The 26,137-nt window shown below is 48.8% G+C and overlaps 1 long non-coding RNA gene across 2 annotated transcripts in view; it reads left to right on the forward strand.

Annotated features, from left to right (window-relative positions):
- The window catches only part of LOC106888101, a 141,253-nt gene that overhangs the window by 113,141 nt on the left and 1,975 nt on the right, over positions 1–26,137 (forward strand). For both annotated transcript variants that reach the window (XR_001412037.1, XR_001412038.1), the window contains exons 2-4: positions 981–1,089; positions 7,048–7,236; positions 25,653–25,870. This is a non-coding gene — a long non-coding RNA (uncharacterized LOC106888101). The remainder of the gene's footprint in view (positions 1–980; positions 1,090–7,047; positions 7,237–25,652; positions 25,871–26,137) is intronic.

Below are 26,137 nucleotides of genomic sequence, written 5' to 3' on the forward strand. Positions count from 1 at the left end.
CTGCGCAGAGCTTGTCAGGGCTGCGGGCAGCGGGTGCCAGCCCTGAGGCTGCCTCTGAGCTGCAGCACCGGGGGCTGGCTGGGGGCAGAGCCAGGGCACAACCTTCTCCTGTGAGATGTTGAGGGGAACAAAGTGGACCCTGCCCCTCAGAACTCACAGTCTTTATATAACAACTATTAAAAATATTGACTATCGTTTTAAACTCATGAATGATTTAAAAGAACAGGTAGAAGAAAACCATGGGTGGAGGGTAATGGTGTAATAGCTTTTTTGCCCTGAGCTGAGTGAAACCTTTCCAACCAATGGCTGATTTACATATTTACATTAGCAGCATTTTAACTATCCTTTTTTATTCCAAATTTTTGCACAGGAAAATCTTAGCTATAAAAAAATCTTATTTTGCTTATACACTGATAAAGATGTTAAGTAAGAATTCTTAAAACATTTTCCTGCTCTGCAGAGACGTCGGGATGTAGCAACACCATATTTAAAAATACTCTTTCCTCTTCCTGGCAATATTTCTAATTCCAGTGGAGCATGACAACATCTCCTTCTGCTTTGATAATGTCGTGCATGCATGCGCCTGCTGTTAGTTGCAGGACAATGACTTCACACCAGACACAAATGGCCAGCAACTGGAAAAGCCAAAATAAGACTCTGTTTATGTTGATAATAGCTTTCCTCTGTGCTTTGTGTGCTCCTTCTAGTGGAGGAGCTAATTCCATCTTTGGACCGTTTTGCAGCCGATCATCTGCTCGGGGTGGTTTTTGAAGTCACGATGTGCTGCGGGGCTAGAAGATGTTGGGTTTCTCCCGTTGCCACTTGGCAGAGCCTTGACACCAGCAGTGCTGCCATGGCTCCTGTGCCAGCTCCTTGGGATGGGCAGCCAGGGTTAAGCTACAGGCTTTTCTACGTCCTCTCTTTTCTTTGCATGTGCAGCAAGACAAGGCTCACCTCACTATTTGCTTGTCTAAATGCAGGTATCTTCTGGCAGGGCACCACAGTGGTGCTCACAGGAGCAGCCCTGGAGATGATCTGCACTTACTGGCTGTGAGGAGGCTGGTGGACATCGGGACATGCTCCCTGCAGGTACGCAGACACCGTCTCTACACCTGAGTGTCACAGGGGAACGTGGAGGTGCTGAGTGCCCAGAGTGCCCAGAGTGCATCATTTCTGTGAGCAACGGACTTTAACCTTTGAAATTAGAGGCCAGACAAGAAATTCAGGAACCCTGCCCAGAGTGCATCATTTCTGTGAGCAACGGACTTTAACCTTTGAAATTAGAGGCCAGACAAGAAATTAACTCTTTATGATGAGTATCTGTGGAGCATGTGGATGGGGAAAAAGTCTGCCCAGAGCCCATGAGGATCAGTCCTTCACTTTGATTGCTGGTGAGGAGAGAGTGACATGACCTTCCCTGACCTCCTCCCTTTCCACCAGGAATGAGGGGTGAGAGGAAGTACAGCCTTCCTTTGATTCACCACATCAGTTCACCTTCCCCAGAAGGAAGTGCTGTCCCAAAGCCTGCAGCCCTGGTAAGGGAGCCCCGGTAGTTTTGCTCCCCAGGCAGAGCAGCAGTGAGCTCTGTGTGACAATGTGAATGACAATCCAGCAGAAAGCATAGAGAGCAGAGTCTTGACTCACCGCCATGGGTGCAAGAGCTGTTCTTTGAACCTACTGCACTCCTGGGAACAGCCTTCTCGGAGAGGTGACTCATCGCCGGGGAAGTCCAGGATGAAGTATGGACACCGCCTTCCCAAAAGGGACAGCTGTGATCTCTCACACGGACTCCTCCCCTGACTGTCGTAGCTCTGACAATGACTTGCTGCTTCTGGGAAGGAGCCACGTGGTGCAGGTCTCAGGGACGTGTCTCCTCACTGTCACTTCCGAATTAGTTAGATTGGGCCACTACATGTAGTGCCCCCTCAGAACGGGGTCTTTGCCAATGAGGGCTTGCAGATGGTTTAATGGGTCTTTCTCAGCAGCCAAAGAAGTTTGAGTGGCAATTTCTGGAAAGGCTTTTGTCTTTTTCACACTTTGCAGAAATCTAATGTACATTTAATCCACCTAGTTCAGGAGTGGATGGCCTGACTCCATGGCCTAACCTTGGTCATACAAGGTGATAGCAACAGAAAATTGGTCCATCACTTCTCAACAAATTTCTCTGCTACAAATAAGCCAAAAAATCGTGGGGAAATTCCAATAATCCACAGAGATTTTGGGGGAGCATAGACAACCTCAGAGCCCTCAGAGAGGGGCACCAGCCCTGGACAGAGAACAGCAAAAATGAAGGGTCAGAAGGAACCAGTAAGGGTGAGGAAACATGGGACAATATGTGTATCCTGGGACTAAAAAGCTGTAAGAGTTTGTATCAACTTTCAAGTGGTGGACAGTCCCAATAGGTGACTTTGAGCTTTGGGCTTTGAAAGACAGAGAAGAAAGGAGGAGCGCGTGAGACTGAGGGTGGAAAATTCAGATGAATGGTATGGAGGGGCATCCATCCAGCATGAGGAGGGTGAAGAGTATCTGGAGGGCAAATAAGTAAGAGAACAGAAAGAATAAGTCTTGAGAGAGCACAAGGATTATGGGAAGCACAAGGACTGTTGAAGGACACAACCCAGGGCAGCTCACAGAGCTCCAAGTACATAAAAACATACTTGGCTCCAGAAATTTCTAATCTGGAGATGGTTGGCAGCTGGGAGAGCACCCAGGGGAAATATTGTATGTGCTTACCCTGTGCTCATACTTTTCCCCAGGCATTTTGCTTTTGCCCACTGTTGGAGACAGGAGCGAGATGGACCTTTGGCCTGGCCCAGTGTGGCTCCTCTTGTGTTCTTGTGCTCTCGTGTTGTGAAAGAGTTGGAGTCCTTGTGGTGAGTCCTGCGTTCTTTAGCACAAGCTGCAGGACAAACCGTGCTTATCACGGCGCCATTGCTGAGTCAGGCAGGGAAGGGATCTTGCTGACATTCCTCCTCGCGTTGCGCACAACATGCCGAACACATTGTGAGGAGAAGACTCAGTTTCCCAAAGCCAGCTGGGCTCTTCACCGAGACGGCTCTTGCGTAGGTAGAGCACATTGCTGCGGGTGTTGCTGGTCCAGCTCCCGGCTGCGGAGGGGTGGCAGCAGCAGCTCTGTCTGACAGCCCTTGTTGCTCTTCTGGGTTAGTGGCCAAGCCATGGGGTTGCTGGGGCTGCCTGGGGAGCCTCTCCTGGGCATTACCCTCACCTCCGGCCCATTGCAGCCCTGTACCCTCCATGTCACGCCTTGTCACTCACGATGTGCTTATGAGGCTGATTTTGTTCCCTGAGGGGATGGAGCATCTTGGTGGCTGGGGACAGGAGAGCTTTCTGAACCTCCCTTCTAGACCTTTTGGCTGCCTCCCTCCTCCCTGACTTCTTTGGGTTGGTACTCCCAGCTCCCATGATTGGTGCTATCCTGTTTTGTCTATCAGGGCTGGCATTACCAAGAAGGGTCTCCATTTTTCCAGGAATATTGTGGCACTTTTTAAAAATCAGTGTCTCCCAAGGAGGCGGAGGTACTGTCAGACTCTCCTGATAGCTGTACTCACCTTCTTCTGCCTTCCTGCTTTTCCTTGCTTACTCATTCCCATGGTGAGGATGACAATATTTCTATCTATTAACAGGTAGGAAGAAAGAGAATCTGCTTCCAGAGTAAATGGGAAGACAAGGAGGGTGAGAGCAATGTTTATACACATATACAGTAATTTCTCCTCAGTGTATGTACACATATGCACACATGAACTATATATATCTACAATACATTTCTTCTAAGGCCAATGTTTTTCTCTGCAAAGCCCGGACCCCACTTAGGGGAGAAACAAGGCTTGCCAATAGCTGGATTCAATTTATAAGAAACTAGGTGGAAATAATGATGAGGAAATGAGAAAAATAAGCTTTTGATGAAATAATTAATGACTAGTTGTGACACAATCTCACAGCAGCAATCCAAAGCTCGGGGAGATCAGAGGAGCCCATCCGCTGCCAGACAATGCTTACCATGCAAAGCCAAGTAGCCTCCTGTTTGCAATTTAAAATCATAACCATATACATGAGCTGCAGTTGGTGGCGGCTTGTTTGTTTTAAGTTCTCTCCTAAGGCAGTAACAGCACTCCCTTCGCACTGCGTCTGCAGGAGGAAGGGGCCGGCGGTTACGGAGTGTGTAGGACAGGTCCAGCTCCAGGGCCACCAGCGCCAGGAAAGGAACATCTCAACATGTGCGTATCGTTCTGCTGACACCAAACTGAGCAGAGCCCTGCTGCTCGCAGAGCCAGGCGAACGGCCGAAACCAGGGGTGTCTGGGGAAGGCAGGGACTGCTGAGGAGTCTGAAAAAGGTGCAAAGGAAAACCAGACCTTTTGTCAGGAGGCTGCTGTTTGCTCTCACTGAGTCTTCACCCCCGTTGCTGATATTTTCATGAACCTACAGGCAGACAAAGTTGAAAAACGGTTGGCTCAAAATATTTTTTGCAGAAGGCTGAGGTGTTGCTTTCTCCCAGCTCTCAGAGCCGAGGGTGAGCCATGGCGGTGGCTGGTTCTGCTCGGGAGCTGGAGGGAGTCTGTCGTGTCCCACGCACCCAGCTCTGCCCCCACTGCATCCCCCTGGCCGTGCCCACCGCATCCCTCTGGCTGTGCCCACCGCATCCCTCTGGCCAAAGGGAAAGGGGCAGAGGCTCCAGGGGAGCACCAAAGGGGCTGCCAGTGCTGGGGGTGCTGCTCAGTCCATGGAGCCAAGCTACAGCCAGTCTGGGACCCCCAAAACCGCTGCCACATGGGCACGTGGTGGCCCCAGTGTGTATGTCACAGTGTTACCTGTCAGTGCCGATGGAGCCGCTGCCACCCCCCGAGTCCCGGCCTGGCCGACCGTAGAGGTGCAGAGCCCCCTCTGCCCACCCAGCTCTGGGGGTATCCCCCGGCACCGGGCTGCTCCGACACCCTGTGTCCCCAGCAGAGGGGTGGGGGACAGCCCGCTCCTAATCGCTTCCAGAGGTCCTGTTTCCAGCTCGGTCAAGGCTCTGCTGAGTCATTTTCATGCAGGATGAGTTATGGCTGTGTTTAAAACCTCTTTATTACCCTTCAGTAATCCGGAATTCAATCTTGCGTTTTTAATGTTGCTCTTCTAAAGGGCAGATTTATATGTAAAACACTTTACACTTTGGTTTCCTCCTAAATAATAACTAACGTTGTTCTTCTGAGTGCTTTATGACATTAGCTAACTAGTCCTGACAACACCCTGCTTTTCCATATGCACAGCAGAAAGCTTGGATGAGCTTCTTAGGTCTGGTGTTTTCAATTCTCATGATTTTATTGTGAGTCTGGGGTGGGCTTTTTCTTCAAGTCTCAGCTCCTGGAAGCACAGGATCACATGACTCTCTCACTTTTCATTTTTTTTAACAATAAATTTCTAATTCTTCCAGTTGCAAGGAAAAGCCTGAAAATGTGATCCAAATGCACTGCAAGGCTCTGAAACCAGATGCTGAACAACAAGAAGCCAAACCCTGTTGCCATTTTTAAATCTCTGAAGCTTTAAGGCGATCTAAGCATGCTCCGGGTCTTCACCCACGTTTTCTGAGTGTGGAGGGGCCTGGCAGTAAATAAAGCCTCGCATTACAAAGAGGCAAAGGCAAATAGAGTCTTCAGGGATGCTGGTGTTCTCCATCTCCCCTCTCTTTCTCGCTTCTTTCTGATTCTTGTCCTGCGTGTGCTTTGCTTTCCACATTGTGAGTAGTCACGTTCCTCACAGTGGTAAAGAAAAGCACACAAATAAATCTTTGCTGGAACAGAGCAAATTCTAAATCAAATCAAAATTTTACAAACAAATAAGATCAAGGTTTTAAACTCTTCCATCTGTTACTGTGTGCTTGTGGCGTGCCATGTGCGGCAGGCCGGGGTGTACGGTTCATGACTCTCAGGGCTACTGTAACACAACAACTATTGCTGCCGCCAACGCCGCTGCTACTGCTAATAAAATAGAATTGTTAATTGTTAAGTAGAACTTGTAATTGTGATCATCTGCTTAGAAAGGTGCAGGAAAGCGTGCAGCAGGCTTTTCTTACTCTGTGGCACTGCAGACCAGCTATTTCCACATTGTAAGAGAAGCTGGACATCAGAAAGTGATCAACATATTCATTTTGTGTCACAGATTTTGAGTTTCTTCTACTTTCTTACTGAGTTTATACTGACCCATTTAATTTCTCCCATTATTTCCTGTGACAGTCACAGATCAGAGACTGTAGCTGGCTATGGGACAGCAATTTAGATTTGTCTCACTAAGTTTTTTGTCCTGTATGATACTTGCTGCTCTAAAAGTGCTATTGCTATTTCATTTATACATTCTGCATGGGAATCTAATACTATTTTAATTACTCTATGTGTGTATTTATTCTTTAGCTACTAGAAACTCTCTGTTTAAGTCCAGAGCTTTCCTGAAGAAAATATTTCCCAGCCTGCTAGATCTTAATGATACAAGATCGTCTTGACATTTATTATAAAGCATACTTTTCTTCATTTTCTCCCATGGCTTCAAACAGATGTTTGTGTGGCTCCCTGAACCAAATCCCGTGTCCCTCCGAGCTGGATAGTTGCTTCCCTCTCACTTCTGCCCAGTCGAACAGCATCTTCTTCTCCTTTGAGCACTTCAGTGCTGCTTTTTAAACCGTTCTCCCTCTTTGCCCACATGTTTACAGGCGGAGTAGAAAGACCCCTGTTCCAGGTAGAATCAAAAGCAGTGGTGGTTTCCATCTTGCAGGTAATGTATTACCACACTTTCCCAGGCTGGGGGGCCAGTGGCAGCCGGGGGGGCTCCCCGGGCCAGGGTGGGAGCCCTGCCATGACCCCACTGCTCTAAGAGCCGGTGGGAGGGCCCGTTGCTTCTTCCAGTGACCGCAAACTCATTTGGACAGGTTTTGTCAGGGAATCCAGGGATTCCTGTATCACCATCTTCCTGGGACCAATTCTCTGCCCACCTCCCTTAGGATAAATCTGCATGAGTGAGGTTGCTCTAATTTTGCAAATGTTTATTTTTGTTTCAGACAGCCCTGTTCTACATTTGCTCTTGTGGAAGGCAGCCCCTGCTACGGGCAGAGCAAGAGCAGCACAAAGCGCTGCCGATGGTCCCTTCAGACATCCTGAGGGAGGGCAAGAGAGTGGCCACAGCATCAACGGGGAACTTTTCCAAACCTAGGAGCAGAGGCGTACTGGAAGGAGAAGAGCCTTAACATGTAAGTAAAAATTAATAAATTATTCTAAAATGGCTGGACTGAAATTTCCCACTGAGGAAAGTGCCCCAGCTTCCAGCTGGTGGATTTGCTGATATCACACCAGTGAATTACCATCAAGCATCTTGAGAACTACCCGCGGGTCCTCCCCAGCAGGGAGCTGGCTTTGTGTGAGACCTTCTCCTCTCCCCTTCCCGCAGCAAGAGCCCCTTCCCGGGGTTTGCCTGGCTGTGGGCTGGCTGGGGGGTGAGACCGGCAGCGCTGGCAGTGCCAGCATCCTGGCGCGGAGCAGGCTGACAGGGTTCTTGGACAATACAAGGCAAGGAGGGAGTAAATTTATATAGGGATTGTTTGACATTAACATTAGGTATCTAATCAGATTGGCATTTTTTGCACACATTCTAGCATAGAAGGAAAGATGGAACATTAAGTCAAAAGACTGTGGTTACATCATAAGAGCTGATAACAAGTTTATGACCGATAGGTAGGTGTTGATATGCCTCAGAGGACTGGCTGCTCATTTTTACATTTGTGTTCAGCAAGGGGTATGCAGACTGGAAGGCTGGCGTGTAGAAATGTTCTTCTCCAGACCCAGACAAGCAGTGGGTCTTTCAAGAAGGCAGCACCAAGGGGGAGGCTGAGCTGCAAGCAGGGCTGGTGTTTAGGTCTCTGTATTTGGCAGATTCCTGACTTCAGGCCTCAGTTGCCTGTATGAAATGGGGGATAATGGCACTCCTGTGCCTCTCGGCATTTCTAAAGGGACCCCCATGAAGGGGTGCACAGGCAGGGAGCAAAGGTGGAGGTTTGGATGTACAAGGTGCTCGAGTAACTCAGTAGAGTGATGGTCCCAGAGAAAGCCTTGCTGAAGGGAGCCATGGGGAAGGGACACGCACGGGTGCTGGCTCAACGTGCAGCGCTCCTCTTTGTCAATCCTGGTAGGCTTACCGAGCAATCTCAGTTTCTTTTCCCCTCTGCAGTCCTGCAGAGAGCGATTCCTGTTGTGATGATTTAACACACACCTTGCAGTATAGCAACACAAGGCAGTGGATTGAAAGATTGATGTTGCTGATTCTGCAGCAAATGCACCCAGTGCGCTCAGTGGCTCCCTGTGCCGTGCCCAGAGCTGCTCAAAGGCATCTTGGTGAAAGACAAGGAGAGCTCAGTCGTACCTGGGCACCAGCTTTTCACTGTGTTTCCTGCACTTTTATTTACTGCAGAGGCAGTTTGTTTCACTTGCAGCTTTACTTCTCCAACAACTACTGAAGCAACTTAAATAAGCTTCACTCCAGTGTTTGGACATTGACCTGCTTCTTTCTTGTTTGTTTAGTGAAACTGCCGCATAACTGGCCTGGCAGAGTCAGGAGTTACAAACACGCCGTGGCTGTGGGGTCTGTGCTGGGTCCAACTTCCACCTGGAGCCAGAGCCCGTGCTTTCTGGGGAGGGGAGAGACCCCAGCACACCCCAGCTCCCCACTGGTGAAACACCACCAGAACGGCAGCAAAAAACCTGCAGCACGCAGGGGTTTTTCATAGAGCGTGTGATTAACTTGCAATCTATTTATGTTAATTCATTTCAGTATTAGGCTGCGTCATACCTTTGTGATATACAAAGCTGCTGTGAACAGATTGGCCTATGAGCTCATTTGTGCCACTGTAGATCCAAAGTAGCTCACTTGAAAACAGCACTTACAGTAGGTCTCCATCAGCGTCCCTGATAATTAGTTTGCTCTACAGTAGGTTTTTGTTCTTTACACATGAAAGTGCAAGTCATCTTGTTTGTAAGTGATGATTTTTTTATGAGGCAGAATTATTTGCTAAGGCTGTAAATATTTAAATGCATCTAAATATTCTAGAATATAAATTCTATTCTATTGAATATTTTAATCTGAATAGACAGCACCTACCTTGAAAATGTAATATAAAGCCCATAATCTCTAATTTAAACTATTAAAAGCAGTCCAACTGAAGTTGGACAAGACAGTAGTTATGTTATCAGTTCTGTGGTGTATGGCAAATAAGTGGCAGCGGTAAGTGGATGGCTAATATCAAACCTGGAGATGACACCATCACCCGTACAAATCTGGCCATGCCTTTCAGGAATTAGTCCTTCAGGAACTTGTGAAGGCTTCCTGTGACTTGGAGGAACTTTGAGCAGTGAGGTGTCTGCTTGGACAAATAGTCAAATCTTTAAAACTCTATGTTTGCACCAATGAATTCATTCAGAGACATTTTTCCTAAAGGGGTTCCCTGCAGGAGAGCTATTAGACATGTTTTAGCCTGAAATTTGAGCTGGCCGGAGAATGGAAATTGTGTTTCACAGACGATTTTGAGATTTTGAAATTTGTTTTCATTCCAATTCAGAACAAAACCTCAAAATGTTGAAATTCTCCACAAAGGAAAATTCCACAAAAAAATAAATAGTTTTGGCTTATTTAGATCATTACAACTTTTAAAAACGCATATATTACATAAAGTAAAAAATCTAAATGTTTTATTCCAAAAATAATTGGCTTTTTTTTCTCAAAAAAAAAGTTGGTAAAAAATAGTTTCACAAAACATTTTGATTGTGACAGAATGACATTTTTGAAGGAAAGCTACTCCATGAAATAATTTTCCATCTGAAGTTCATTAGAGTTCCTATTGCCACGTTATCCAGACCTTTTGCTGTAACGCAAAAACTCTACAAGTAGTCCAGCACCAGAGCCAAGGTCTGCAAAGCTGCTGCTCATGGGCTTCTTATCACTCCTCTGTGCCATGGCGAGACCTAGAAGGTCTGCACAGATGTCTCTTTCTCCTTGGCAGGGCGCGAGCAGTGGGAAGAGAGCACTTTTTCTGAAAAGAGCTCTCGAGGTGTGAGAGAACTGGCTTGAAGTTGCTCTTGCTGCCACCAAGCCCCTGACACGATATGATTCTATGAAATGCTCTCCCTAGCAGGGGAACCAGCAAACAAACCAGCCACAGGCACCAACGCCGGCACCTTCCATTGAGAGGAAACGACCCGCAGGAGGAAATGTGCTCCTTCTCCGTCACTAACAGGGCAAAGTCCCTGGCGAACAGGTTCCAGGACACTTTAACAAACAGCGTCAACAGCCCATTTCCCAGAGCTCAAGAGAGACAGTGGTGACATGCTCTAAGTGCCTCTGCTGAATTTTGGAAGGGTTGTGCTGTTCCAGGGTTATCTGAACAGAAGAGAGTTCTATTTTTCATCCATGTCGAAGTATGAACTGTTTGGCACCACAAACATCTGGAGGGTGTATCTCTAACTGAGGACTACCCGAAGAGAAGCTCTAGACAATACGATAAACACTGGCCACACTGCATTGTGTCCGTAGGAGGCAGAGAGAAGCAATGGGCATTGCCCTGCCTTCGGTGCAGAGGCAGTGAAGACAAATACCCACCTGGGCAAAACGGATGGAGCTGAAGAACTTTACGGGTGCTGCTGCCTCCTTGTTTCTGATAAGGGAAGCGTATTTGGTGTATGTCACAGACAATGACAGTGGCAGGGGTTGAGGTTATTGGATGACAAACCTGGTCCCACAGGTCTGGTGAGATTCTTGCCCTGCATGCTGTGCCCAAGGAGGAGGAGCAGCAGCATTTGGGTCCCTATTGTATGTACACAAAGCCAGCATGTTGTCTGCAAGTGGGACGTTGGGGCTTGGACAGTAATTCTGGAATATGTTTTTCTCCTTGGGATATTTCTGAACTGCAGTCAGCGTGCTCCCCACTAGAAAGTGACATGTAGGAGCCACCCTCTCTTGTTGAAAACTTGGTAGAACGTCTGTACAATATTATGGTCACCAAACTATGTCTAAACCTAATTGGTTGCATGTGGGATTGACTGCTTTAATATAAAGAACTGAATGCACTGAAGACCTGCCAGAGGTTGTGGAAAAGATCAAAGGAGGTCAGATAAAAGGCCAAATGGAGCTTTAGCACGAGCAATTGTAATTGCAGCACTTTGGTGGAAGGGCTCCTGCCAGCTCTGAGCTGTGGCTGTAGTCTTTCGTCGGGTGGGTGGAGATGGGCCTCGGCAGGGCCCATGCTTGACAGCCATGTCCATCCCCTTTATGGAAACACTATGGTCTGGGCACCTGTGTGGTTTAATCTTCAGCCAGAGCCAATAATTCAGTGGAAGGAGCTCAAAATGTTTCAGTCCTCTGGGAAGTAAAAATCTCTCTTGAGAAATTTATAAATTAAATCTCTTAAACAATTGTCAGAAACTCCATAAAAGCATCAGGAAAGAGGCACCAACCTTCCTGATAATGTCTCTAGCCTCCCCTTTCCCCAAAGACTGCAGAGCTGTTGCCATCACATTGTGTCCCCACGCAGCAGCCCCGTGTGAAGGCCAGGAATTCACTGTATTGCAAAGAGAAACCATTACAGCTCCAAGTCAAGCCCTTGGGGTGCAGAGCCCCTGGGGCCTTGCCCAGGACCTGCCGTACCTTTGGAGCCCACAGCATGGAACTGCTCCATCAGCTGTAGATCCCTTTGGGGAACGGGCTCAGCGGAATCCTCACAGAATATTTGCATTAATGTGCAATGGGTTTCTAGGCCAAAACAAAGTGCCATGAACTTATTTTTCCATCATCTAATTGTATCAGCTGTTCCTTGTTGGTTTGCTGCCACCTCGGAGCATGTGGAACAGCTCTGCTCGGTGTTTGAAAGCAGTGAGTGTCGCTGGGTCTGGAATGAGGACAGTTTCGGTGCAGAATTTTCAGCAAACACCACGAAGGAAGAGCAAAACTTCAGCCCTGCTGGATGCACAGCCGGGAGAGGCTGCCCTCCCTGAGGGCTGCACGGCGCCCAGGGCCAAGGGCTTGTACCAGGGCCAGTAAGCTCTTACAGGGCTCCGTCTGTGCCATGAGAGGTGCAGGGTAGAGCTTATTGGATGTCATGAGATGTTGCCATTAGGCACACATAAGGCAGAGGCTCAGGTCCCATGCTTGGGCTTGATCTCCATTTACATTTCATAGAACCATAGAATGGTTAGAGTGGAAGGAACCTTAAAAATCATTGAGTTCGAACGCCCCTGCCCTGGGCAGGGACACCTCCCACCAGAGCAGGTTGCTCAAAGCCCCGTCAGCCTAGTCCTGAACACTTCCATGGCTGTCCCTGCATCTCCTCCACCTCGCCAGCAGTCACCAGGGGCTGCAAACAGCCAGGGCAAGGGGCAAAGGCAGAATCTTGCCAGACACCAGGCTTGATCTGCACCAGATTCCCGAAGACTTTGCGGGCTCTTCCTATCTGTAGAAAGGTCTCTGTGCCTGGACAGTTTAGGGCTGGTCTTCCCCGATGGGCTCTGGGTGAATTATCCTCTCCTATTACATGTACCAGGAACTCCTGAGATATGCCTAAACACAAGCCCTCTAATTACGGTGTGTGTGTTAGCAAATTAGACCGTGCTGAGCCCAAGGGCCTCCCCGAGGTGTGAGGTGACGCCGTGAGCTGCTCTCTGCTCGGGGAGGAGGACACTGCTGCTCAGCAGAGCTGGGGGTATGCGAGGAGGGCAGCGGCTGGTGCCCCCCTGCCCAAAGCCCCCCAAGGACCAGGAGGCAGAGGTTGGATGGACCAGGGTCGTTTGAACACAAGCTCCCTTGACTGAACTCAGGAGCACATTTTAAAGCCTTTCATTTCCTCAAAGATGGTTGTGTATTTGGACACCTGTGAAGAGCTGTCCCCGCTTGGCACTCGCCAGCGGCCACAGCTCGGGAAGGGGCTGCCAGGGCGGCCACAGCAGAGGCCAGGGCTGGTGCTGAGCTCTCCAGAAATTCCTCTCTAGCTCCCGTTGTGTTTGTTTGATCACCTTTGCAGAGCAGGCCATCTAAAAGCCGCCTTCTGAAGGGCCCTGTATTAAAAAGTCCCAAACACTCCATGGCACTGAGTGGTGACTCAGAGGGGGGGTGTTTTGCCCCGTGAGACGCCCTGGGAAGCCGAGGCGGTGGCTGGAGTGTCCCTGTGACCTGGGCTTGTGACTTTGAATGGCCTCGGCCTCCTCCGCGCTGGGCAGAGATGGGAGCACCTCCAAAGCGCTGAGGGAGAAGTCCATTACGTTCAGAAGTCAGGAATTAGTCAGCCCTTTTTTTTAAATTAGCGTTTCATTAATTAGTACTAATTTAGCAAATGAGTGCCACGTTACCTTGATTAGGACTAGAATGGAGGGGAAGGTGTGGGATATTGTGGGGTGTGAGTGGGGCTGGGGGCTGATGCCCTGCCGGGAGGGAGGATGCGGCCCCGTGGTCCCGTGGGGCTGCAGGGACGGGGAAGGCAGCCGCTCTCCTCGAGTCCCCACAGGCAGCACCTCTCAGGCTCCCACCCTTTGCTGCCAGCAGGGAGATCGTGGTGGGTCCCTGTTTGTGTAGAGCGTGTTGCAGGGGCTAGAAACCTGCTGGGGAGGAGGAGATGATGCTTATGGTGGGGCCAGGGGAGCCTGAGCCACCGTCATGGGGCTTCTGACTGTGCAAATGCAGGACAGACACCTTCAGAGAAGCCATGGCAGCAACAGGGTGTCCTGGTGACAATCCTTGTCCCTAGCTTCTACCTGCTGCTATCAGCTCCCTGCACCCGACCTGTCTGTGTCCCTGACACAAACACCAGGACCCCCCCTAACTGCCAGGGTAGAGATTTAAGCACAATAAGCAATTTTGCAATGGCCTCTTCCCTCTGTGGTGCTGTCTGATTGGAAAAGAGGGTGAAATCTCTGCAGGAGACCTTGGACACATCCTCCTTCAAAATTTGGGCATGGCATCCCTGCCCCTACGGGTTCTCGGGGCAGCGAGGGAGCTGAGCACTGAGCTTGCACCTGGAACTGCTGCCCTGGGGTGGCCTGGGCTCCTCCAAGAGATACAACTCCTCCACTGCCATCCGACCCTATCAACTCCTCCAGTGCCACCAACCCTGTCAGCTTCTCTAGTGCCACCAAACCCAGTCAGCTCTTACAGTGCTGCCCAACCTGGTTAATTCCTCCAGTGCCACCAACCCCATCAGCTCTTCCACTGCCACCCAACCTGGTCAACTCCAGTGCCACCCAACCCCTCAGCTCCTCTAGTACCACCAAACCCAGTCAACTGCCCTGGAGCAAATTTCCCTGTTTCCATCCCAAAATAACATGGCGAGTCAGAGCTGTTGAGCTGATGCTGCACGTCTCTCGTGGGCAGCCCCGTTGCGCTCAGGGATCACTAGCCGAAGCAGTGGTCCAAAGGAAGCAGCAATTATCTGTCTGTTGTCCCATTGTTGCCTTTCTGCAGGGATGACTCCTTGACATTAGGCCTATGGAGTCTGCCCGTTAATAGTAGTTTTAAATGGTCAAGAGGTTACAGCAGTAAGGAATGTTAGTAAAAAATGTCTCTGTGGAGTTTAAACAACCAGTGTTTTAGGCAGGGCTTGGTGGGTTACTGTCCCTGCACAAACAACTAGAATGTGAGAGTCTGGGCTGGGAAATACTTAAACTGTTTGGAAAAACTTGTTTTGTGCAGCTTGAGAGTGTCCCTGGAGGCTGTGGCCCGATGCCATGACTCCTGGTAAAGGCTGGGCTGCAGTAACAATGCAGCTTTTATGGGGAAGCTGGAGTACAATCAGAAACTTTTTGGTCCCGAGGGATTATGGGGAGGGGAGTTCCTGGGTTCAAGATGTCTGGCACATTATGCACATTTCCACCAGGATTTGGGGGTGTTCTATGGCATGCAAGGTATGCAAATTGCTAAATGTGTTTTCAATTCTGCTGTGTTGTGCCGTCTTTGCTGGGCGATCATTTTCTCATCAGCGTAGTCAGAAGACAAGACGGGCTCGTAGCACGAGAGAAAAAACGTCGTTGTCTCACAAGCCGTATTGACCTGTGGAGAGCGTGTGGATTTGGTTCTCCAGCATCTCCTGGCTGGGTGGCTGCAGACTATTCACTGACCAAGCTTCTTCTAGAACTGCAAGGCATCTTTGATGGGCCGCTCCTTACCAAAGTCATCAGTGTGCGCATAGGAACGGTCTCGCTCCTCGTTGCTATTACTTCACTGTAATCATTTACATGCTGTATCGAGCGGATGTCAGCAGGAGGTCTAGCAAGCTACCGGAGTATCCACTCAGCATTAGAGTCTCAATCCAGGTTTCCTTCAAAGGCATCGCTCTGCTGCTAATTTATTTGAAGGCTTTGTTATGGGAGAGAAGGCACTTCCTATCAGACATAGACTTCCATTACTAATAATGACAACGACTAGACAAACCGGGGCGGGATGGGCCGTATGGACCAAAGGAGAAGGTATGGGGCCATTCCCAAGGGCTGAGATAGCACTGCCACCATACATCTGTTCCGGCACCTGGTTTGGGGACACCAAATCTCATCCAATGCCCATGGAAGTCAATGAGAAGCTTCCTGCAGACTTCAGTAGCTGACCCAGCATGGGTGAGCAGGTCGTTGCTGGCCAGCCCGTGGCGTGGCCTGGTGGCCGTACCCCGCACTCGTCACTCACACCAGGGCTGACCCAGGTTCTCCTGGGCAGGGGAGAATGGGCCTCGCACCAACAGAGCCCGGGGTGGAGAGGGTGGAAGCAAATCTTAGATTAGTCCTCTTAGATTACAGAGATGTTGTTACTGAGCTGGGGCTGCCCAGAGATTGCAGGATTCGGTGGGTTTTATTGCTGCTTCCGGCAGTTTCCAGGGAAAGGAAAGGCAGCATGTCCCTCAGCAAACGAGGGACAAGGGGCTGGCTTGGCAGTGGGACCCCCCACCCCCTGATTTGTGCGTTGTCCCCCTTGGTTTGCTGGGGTTTAGCCTCGGGTCTGCCTCCAGTTGGGAAACACTGAACAGCCCTTAATGACGGCAGCACAAACAAACCCTACGAAGGCAGGATTTGTGATTTACATGGGGTTAATTACCACAACAAGCATGTTTATTCACTTCTCTAATAAATCCTTAAGACAGGAACAAGTACTAGCTTGACCAGATTCATCCTGTGCATGTATATTCTTCTTGTAGCCATTTTTGCAAATCTGTGTGTGCAGGACAGACAGAGACAAAACACCTCCCATCACTCTGGCAGTAACTCACGAGCCATGTGCTCTTCTGCCTGTAACGGCATCGGCTTTCGCTTCAGATCTGATACAAAACGGACCGTGTCATTACTTTTGCTGTCTTGTCTTCTTTTTTTTGAACGAAACAAATAGATCATAAATGTGTATTAACTGCAGCAGTGTGATTTATTGCTCTGACACTAACTGGCCACAGGAGGAACATGAGGTCTGTGTTGGCTTCTGCTAAACTAATAACACCTGATGGTTATATTCATGAGGTTGAAAAGCTGCAGTGGCAGGTGCTGGTGCCTCCCCAGGTCCCGTGGTGTGAAGCTCTGCTTCTGCGAGGGTCCTGCAAAGTCCATGGTCAGCTTAAACATTACTGATGACAGCAAGTTGAAGTTTCACACCGTCGAGTAGAATGGCGTGGTTTAACCCGTCCGATTGACAGAAGAGGTAACTGATGTAGGCGGGTGAGCAGTGGCTTTGGGGTGCTCTGGTTTTAGGTGATGGATCACTTGAATGACTTCATGGGGAGCGCTGTTATTAAGCACTGTCCCCGATTCCATTCTGTTCTGTCAGACACGGGTTGCAAAAGCTTTGTTCAGCGTTGGTTCAGCAAAGCTGTAGCCGCCTCTGGGTGCTGGGTGGCCGCAGGTGCAGGGCTGCCTGAGAGCCCCGCGCTGGGAGAGGGGCTCAGCCTGTGCCGGGCAGGGAGCCGTCCCGCGGGACGCGCCGTCGGACACAGCCTTTCGTACAGCGCGGAAGATTTTGTCACCTGGATTCGGAGGAAGTTGTTTGTGTTAATGCTTAAAGGTAAGGCGAGACAAGGCAAGCTCTTTGCTTCAGAACACAGGTTGTGCCGTTGATGTACACAGTACAGCAAACACAACAAACAAAGAGCCCACTGTGGTATTTACACTCACCGCAAATGCATTTGCAAAATAGGATTATTTGCAATCCAATAAAATAGTACTGCTTTTAGGCAGAAACCCTGTGTGTTCAGTGAAGTGCGCTCCTCAACTTTTCTTACCATTTATCAACCCAACACATTCCTCCCCGTTTTTTTTTTTAATGCCTTCCATTAATAGTTAAGAAAAACCTAGGGAAAACAAACACTCTATTCCTGATTGTTTATTCACCAGTCTCTTAGGAACCATAATTACGTCTCCCAGGAATTGTGTGTTTTATCATACTGTATATCTTAAAGAGCCACTTTAGGTAAAATAACAAGGAGTGCCTTATGAAGGAAAATTGGATTCATTTTAAGACTTTTTTAACCCTCCAAAGAATGGCTCTTTGTTTACTTCTTTAGTTCATGTGGCAACTTGCCCAAGTAAATACTATGCTGCATAAATACCAGAGATTGGTATTTATGATATTACATAAACATACTCTGAATAATGACTCATTGTTGCAGTGAAGAACACAGGCAATATACATTGCAGGCAATGCATTATTTCTCATCACAGAATTAAGTGGCACTGAAGCGTTGTAGTACGAGGTGATACTGAGGCTGGAGAGGAAAAGTCCTAGTGTTGTTTAGCGTATCTCAGTTTGCTAAACAGAAAAGAAAACAGCTCAGACAGGAATGTGATGAGGATAAGAAACGCAGCAGGGTAGTCATTGATACGCAGGGGTGAGGAATCAGTGGTTGGGTGTATTTTGGGGCCGATTGGCAAAAGATTTATTGCTCCTTAAACTAAAAACTCATGCTGTGGGTTCATACCGCTGCTGCAGGAAGGAGCCGAGCCCTTGGGGTCCGTGCTCCCGCCCGCAGCGATGCTCGGGTCCGCTCACAGCAACGGGATGTTGGTACCAGCTTCTCACTTGTGGAGCCACGCTTTCAAGTGACTTTATTTCTCGGAGTCTTAGTTTATCCAGTTACGGTGTCATTAAACATCTACCTGCATTTCAGCTAAATTCTGTGTGTGCAAGGATTTGTGTGAATAAAAATGCCCCTGTGCCACACGTTGTGTCACTGCCCATGCTATCTCCCCTGCTGCACGAGGTTCTGATCTGGGAAATCAAAATTCCAAGGGGAAGATGCCAAACCTTCTCTTTTAAAGCCAGTGCGTATTAACAAACTTTATTTTTCAGATTCATGACTGTAGCCTGTCCCATCCAAACAGCAAAAATAAAATACACTCAAGTCCTCAAAGGGCCACTGAACTACCCCTTTAAAAAGGAGTATGAAAATTGTCACCCATAATAATGCAGTAGCCTAAAAGTGTGATTTTTTTTATATGCTTCTCTCAGTTTGGGGGTGCTCTGTGGTGGGTGCACCCTATGTTGTGGCTGCAGGTTTGTGTGTTGTGAAGAGGGGTGGCTGCCTGTGTTTGCTGTGGTCTGTCGGCAGCAGAAGGCAGTTCCTCCCTAGGTGTGAATAAAGGGATGAATTGGGGAGTGCCCCTCCTTTCCCCCCCTCACCTGAGAAGATGGGGCTGGATGTTCCCAGCCGCCTCGCGGGGTTCTTGGGTTTAGGAAACCGCTGCATGGCTGGTAGCTGTTTAGTGTGGTTATTTAACTGTACCTTATTCCTCTAATTTTTACTAGTTCCTGGTTTTACTTCTTTAGGCAAAGCCCACGGTGTGCAAGCAGAGCTGTGTTTTGATATTGTCACGGGTGCCGTGTTCTGTTCCATCCCGTGTGCAAGCTCTTATGGGATAAATGGAACACTTGATGACTTTTTCTTCCTTGCACTTACGTTTTTTATGCAGAACAGGAGGGAGTGGGGGTGATGGGAGAACAGGAGGCTGCCGGACTGCAAGGAGCAAGGTTCAGAGGATGTGTCCTCGGCCAGGACCCGCGTGCTGAGAGCTCGCTGAGGCTGCGCTAGCCAGGCTGGCAGTGACTGCGATGCCCGCTGTGCCGCCCTGGGTGACAGAAGATTTGTGCCTGGGCCACTCGCAGACACCGCCTGAAGCACTGCGGGTGCCAGCAGAAAGCTACATCTTCAAGGTTTGTCCTTAATTCCTGTTTTCCCTGGAAAAAATGGAGCAGCAATGTATATCAGCAAAGTTGAGCGAACAAGAAATATGGTTATGTTTCAAATTCAACTACAGTTCTATTTTATTATTATTAATAATTATTATTAAATCAGCAGCACTGCCCAAATCCTCTATTTTTGTGATATTTGGTGCACTTTAAACATGTGCTGGGATATCATGCCAAGACATCACTCCTTTATTTGGATTTTGAAGCCATGCCTCACTACCAGTTATCTCAAAATACATATCAAAACCTGTCCCAGGCAGCTTTAACTTGAATTCCTTCCTCATGTTGTTTGGGGTCTGCTGTTCTCTCCTCCTGGGAGATGAGATGGCAGCCTGAGGTCAGCTCCAAAGCCTGATAACAAGCCGGCCCCATCCTGGCCCCACAGAAGCCAGTGGGAAGGCTTGGGTGGACAAATGTGGTTTTGACTCAGGCCCAGGGATACTAGAAAATAACAAAGGGGACAGAAGAAAATTGCTTGGTCAGCCTTGGGGGCTATTCCTCCTGTCTTGTAAATGGAGTAAGTATATGGAATTTGTTATGAATTTCTCTGAGAAGCAGTTTCTGGTCCCGGGCAGCCGTGTCACAGCGACATGCCCCTGTGATGAAGGCAGAGCAGTTCTGAGCTTACAGGTTTGAACATCCTTCTTCAGTGTAGTTTGTTGCAAGGAGCTGTGAGTCTTCTCTCTGAGTCTGGTCTGCTCGGCATAAAAGCATCCGTGTGCTTTGCATAGGCACGAGGATCACACTGACAAAGGGTGATAGTGCTGCTTAAGTGGTTACGGTGGTTATTTATTCATTCAAATGTGTGTGGATCAAGACATTTTGCTGTGATCTAAAGCTTAGCGCCCGTGCACAAGGTACTTGGAGAGTACACTCAGAGAGTGCCTCTGTCCTCTACAAGAGGTGTCAGAGATTCCCAAGAGCAATCACAGCTGGATAATAAACTTCAGCAGTGGCCTGGGTTCTCCCATGGCTGGTACAGTTGATACTGCTGAAAATGCAGGACCCACAGCCTCCGGGCAGCTGTGTTCTGCAGTTAGACATACATCATGCAGTGCCACAGGTATCTGTGGATTCAAGGTTGTCGTAGTTAGTGTACCTAGGTGTGTTATCCCAAAATATTTTCTTTAAAATCAGTAGTATAGAGGAGTTTATCTTAGAAAAGCAATAAATCTCAACGTTCTTGTCAGATACCCCCAGGTGAATCACTAGTCATTCCTGCTCACTGAAGAAGTCAACTGACTTTTTTCCAAATGCTCCCAACTCAACCTGTGGTCTGAAGAAAACAGGCAGTGTACTTACTTTCTTTCGTTTGCATCAGTGTGCTAATGAAGATTCTGCAATTGGGTTTTATCTGACAGGATGATTAATTGTGTTGCTGCATGAGTGCAAGTGGAATTCAGGTCCGTCTTCCACCCCTGCATTTGGCTCTCCATGTAGGAAAGGCATTTGGGTTTGTTTTTAAAAAGAAAAGCTTGGCTTTTGTCAAGCCTGCAGCTTTGACTTGAAACTGGGTCTGTTGATTGAGTTCCATTTTTTACCACTTTGCTCCCGTAACCTTAGCTACCTTTTTTTTACAAAAAACTGAGCTCATCCTCATTGATGACACTACATGAGTCAGAGAGGTGTCAGAGACCAGAAGTGTGATAGCTCTTCTCCTGCAACCACAGGCATCCAGCGAGTATTATTTATGTGCCATCGACAACGGGACGTGCTCAGACTTGAAGAGCTGGTGCTGACCTTCCCTTGCTAATCATTTATACACTCCTTGTTTTGAGTGCTCCACCTTAAGGTTTCTCATGACTCACTTTCTCTCTGGAGTGAGCAAATAAATCCTGAAGGGCTGTGTACGCTTCCAAGTGTGTAACCTCTCCCCTCACAGCAGAAGCTCTCCAGGTAGTAGAGCTGTTTGTTGTGGAGTGACCTCGGAGCCACAGGGAGCCAAGGATGGTGGTGTTCAGGTTGGTTTAGGCTTCTCCTGCTGAACATCAACCCAGTGCTCTCATGGGCACTGCGAGGAAGGGATGAAGCTCCTCTGGCTCCCTGGAGACAGGGAAGTTGGGCATTTACAGTTCACCATCCAAACGGGAAACCTCAAATGGTCAAATGGATACCTTGACCACAGTCAAAGGCTTATTGGAGCAAAATGAAACCTGATTATATCTCATAGGGGTAAACATATTGTAATATATAACATACATTATATATAATATCTACAATGTCGTACACATTATGTTAGTATATATTTGCAGTTCTACCTTACGTATATATTATACATTACATGAGTATATAGGTATGTACCCAAATATAGGCATGTATATCCATATATACATGGGCATATCTATATATGCATGCATAAGTATATACATATATCTGTGTATTTATAAACACAATGCTTTTTTTAAACAATTTTTGCTCATATACATGGCTGAGAGCTCTTAAAGTGGCCTGCGAAATGGGCACTTGCAGACATTTTTTTTATATAAAGGGAACAGTAAGTTGAGGAGACCTGGTTCTGGATCATTCAGACCAAAAGAGTTCATGGTGGCCCCTCAGATGCTGAGGCTGCTGCTGGTAGCTCTTACCCTCTCTGTACTGACTGGTCCATCTGCTAAGGGGGGCTGCTAGTGCTTTTGGGAGAAATAAGCAGTAAATGGTTGCAAATGCTTTGAACATACAAAGACTGTACAAGGGTGAATAATATGAATAGTACAAATATTATGGAATCTAGCAATAATGGAAAAGCACCAATATCGCCATTAATGAGGCATGCAGCAGTTCACAAAGACAACAATGAGCTTGAGAAGCTGGGTGGAAGCAGAGTTGAGAGGGGAGGACATGAGTGCAAGAGGGTGCAAGGAAAGGCCATCTCGCCTTTGTCCTTTCCTTGTGTAGCTGTTCCCCAAGAGGCACTGCAGGAGGTGGGGTGTGTGGGCAGGACCTCTCCCCCGAAGGTTTGTGGGGAGCTTTGGAGAGGGCCAGGTTCTCTGGGGCAGGGCGGCCTTGGCTGTGGGGTTGGAGGCGGAGGGAGAGGAGAACATCCTTTGGCTTATGTTCAGCAGAACTGTGGGGCCGGAGCTTAATTGTAGGGGCTTGGGACAGGCCAGCAAGGGTGGGAGACACATCAAAATGTCATCGGAAAGAAGAAGGGAGGCTTGATCTAAGGGCTAAGAGTGTTGCTGCCCTAATGGTCCCTGGTCGAGACCCATGCATTGGGCTGGAGCCTCACCGCAGCAGCCACAGGGGAGCAATGTGAGAAGCAGGGCACTGAGGGCTGGTCCAGCGTGAGGGAGCAGCTTCAACGGCAGGGCTGTGATGCAGAGAAGGATGTGGTTCTTTTAATTCCTTCCCCTTGTCCCATTGTTTCCTTCCCAGACGCACACAAAATCTTCCCTGCCCCTCCCTCCCAGCTCGGCTTTGCTCCTCTCTTCAGCTTTGTGTCCCTTCCCCGATGCAGAGCTCACCAGCACAGACCCACACCCAGCGCGGTGGGGACTTGCCCACACTGAGTTAAATTTGCCGCCTTTTGGCTATTTCTCCCTATCTGGGACCCATATGTTGAGCAAAACAATTGCAAATGGGGTTAGTTCAGTGCTCTGGCATGGGGCAGCTGGAGGCTGGGCCGGGAGTGGGTCCTTGAGAAAAGGTTATATTTCAGGGCTGTGCCCATGAGTTGTGCTGGGGGGACTTGTCTTCATGCCTTTGCAGGGCCCGGTCCCAGCACGGAGCTGTTGGTGGGAGCCCAGGCCCTCAGTCCCCTCCTGCCAGAGGGGAAGGCAGTGGGAAGGTGTGGGATCGATGGGCACACAGGCAGGGCCTGCCTGCCCGGGGCCTGTCCTGCCATCAGCTTCTGGAGCCAAACTCCCCCTGGCTTCAGAGGACGCTTTATGTGTGTGTGAGGAACCATGGCAAGGTCAGGGCTAGATGGCATTCACATCACCAGAATGTGAATTTATAGGTTCATCCTGGAGCAAGGCTTGTGCAACAGGACAGAACGGAGTAAGAGGGGAGCTGGAGCCGGTGCAGTGTCGCTGCAGGAGATGCCCCGGCAGCGGGAAGGCGATGCTGAGACCGCTGTCAGGGCAATCAGGGATTTTTCTCTTACCACAGACGTGACCTTAAAGCTTTCCTTTGCATGCTAAAGATGCCGCCTTTGACACTGGGAGGTGCAGTGCAGAAGAACCACATCTTTTAATGGAAGTTCCCAGGCGACGTGCCAGTACTCTGCAAACAGACAAATTTATGGTCTTTCAGGTACAAACAGGCATGATTTGTGATCCAGGGGAGGATGTGGTTCTTTCCATTCCTCTCCCTGTCCCCTTCTAAGCCTTCCAAAGCACACGTGAACATGGCCCAGCAATGTAATATTCCCAGGGCTGGTAAACAATATTCCTACTCTAAATTACTTGAGTAACTTCATCAAAAATTAGTAAAATCCCCACAAGCACAGGCTATTAATCATTCTGCAAAGTACTAGCAAGTTTCACTGGTATCACTCAAGACGTCCAGCATCTGTAAGGCTTATGCAAATCTCTGCAGCTGAATCATTTGTTACTGACTCCAATTTAAAACTTTGTAAACATTGAAGAGTTTGTAAGCTGGGAAAAATGCCTCTCTCCGGATTTGAAATGTGTTTTCCCGTACTGATCCTGCACCAAACCAGGCAGAGTTCACCCCGGCGAAGGAGCCGCCTCTCGCTGCCGTGCGGTGCTGGAGGAGCCCATCTCTCAGACAGGTGCCGACAGCCCTGAACTTGCTCGGCTGGCGCTGGGACGGTGCCGGCTGCGCAGCGCCCGGGCTCTCGGGAGCACGGGGAAAACTGGGAACAGCCCATCTTTGGAACCCGCCTGGGGTCTGGCAGCGCAGCTGGGGCTGCTCCCTGGCCCTGCGGTACCTGTGACAGTGTGACCGAGCTCACTGTGCGAAGGCGCTGCCTTGCAATGTTCAAAATATAAAAAAATTAAAGGCAGATTATGTCCAGCAACAGCCCCCAGGTGCACTGGGGCAGATGTGCCAAGTACACCGATTTATAATGAAGGAGCAATTTATAGCCCTGTTCTTTTGCCTGTTTTCTTTCAGCTAGCTCAGAGAGAAGCATTTGTGGAATTCTTTTTGGGCCCATAGTTCATGGCATTATTTCTTGGGGACTGTAAACAGGGGGGTGCTTTTCCTATGACTTTGGCTAATATCTAGGTTTTTTTCCCCGTAGTAATAATATAAAACCTCTGTGTGTCAGGGAGGGAGATGCAGAAACTGCTGTAAGCACAATAATATTTATGGAGTGCTGTGCTTAGCTATTTCTCTACCTGCCTGGTAACATACTATATGGTTTTGTTTGTTCCTCTGCTCGAGGATCTTAAAATGCCTTGTAGACCAAACCGGTGGGGAGCAGGGATATTTTTATTAGATCAACTGATAAACAAACAAGCTGAGAGATAAATAAAGAAAGATGTTTGGGGACACAAAGGTCTGTTTCCATTCAGAAGTCATCTTCCACAGCAGCAGTGATTTTTCAGTGTGAGTGCGGGCTGGGCAGTGCTGGGGCTGGGGTCCCCCCGACGTCCCTGGCTCCCCCAGGCTGGGGGGCAGCAGGGTCTCCTTGCTGCTGCAGTGGGGCAGAGCAAAGGGGGGGGGCTTTCCCACAGCTGGGTGCCCACTTTGGGAGATTGAGAGAGTCCCGATCCAGGACTCCCAGCATTTACTAAGTCCTTAAACCACATTTTCTCCTCTCGTGGCCAGTGTTGTCTCAGCGATATTTTTGATTGCTCCCATACAAAGCCCATTTTCCCCTGGGATGTTAATGTTGGCATGTAGGTGTTTTCTACCAACCTGCTCCAGAAAACTTCAGTTGTTCTGAAAAAGGAATTAAGGAAGATTTACGGCAGTTTAAAGAAGCCAACACTTCAGTGCACATCCCCAGAGGAACGCTTTGCTATCCAAGGTATCATTGCCTATCATTGCATTGGCAGTTCTTCCTTAGTCAAAGCCTTTCCATGTTTCTTCCTGCAATATTAACATGGATTTAATAATCAGTTAAAACATCTAGTGAGATAAAGTTTGCTTCTAAAAGTGGGTTGAGTGGAAGAAACATCATTATTTATCTTGCATTTTTGGTGGTATTTTTTGGAGCATTGATAATTATGCAGGTTATTGGGTTTGCTTCCATGACCATAAAAAGGACAAAAATTGGAAATGTTTCACAACGGTCTCGGGGGAGGAACAAGATGTCTCGTTCCCTGCACAGGATTAATTTTAAATTCATTGTTATTTCCAGGTAACCTCTTCCTCTGGCTGTTTGCCCTTCTGTCTCCCTGGGTTGTCGTTAACATAAAGATCATCAGAGATAGTTGCAAGGAGGCTCAGACTTCACCATCCAAAAGCTGAGTTAATGGAAGTAAGTGACACTTTTTCCAACTCTCTCCACAGGAGTGCCGCTTGATGTTATGGCCACTGGCTGTGTCCTCAAACCACAACCCAGAACATTTCCAGTTCCAGAGCCTGGCCTCCTTCTACAAGGTCTCCAGAGCCAGGGCTGTGGTGGCCAGGGCTGTTCCTTGGTGGTGCCAAGCTGGTGAAAAGCCATCACCCTGCCCTACAGACACCCTAGAGGTCGGCTGTGACCATGGGGGACACGAGCCACGAAGGTGAGTTTTGTGGGGGTGCGTGCCTGGGCAGCAGGCACACCTCAGAGCTGTGCAGCCCCCTCCCCGGCAGGGCAGGGGGTGCCCTCTGAATCCAGGGCACTCCTACCATCCTGGCAGGTTGAGGCTTTAGAGTGGCAGGTGTATTTTAGAAGTGTGGCATTCAAATTCTTGGTTATCCCAGACTTACCACCTACTGGGGTCAGCCCTGGGGGACAGGCAGAGCCTCCTCCGTCCCTGCCCCGGGTCCCGCAGGGCACCGCCGTCACA

Source organism: Calidris pugnax, unplaced genomic scaffold (genome assembly GCF_001431845.1).
Source record: "Calidris pugnax isolate Ruff unplaced genomic scaffold, ASM143184v1 scaffold28, whole genome shotgun sequence".
Taxonomy (NCBI): Eukaryota; Metazoa; Chordata; class Aves; order Charadriiformes; family Scolopacidae; genus Calidris; species Calidris pugnax.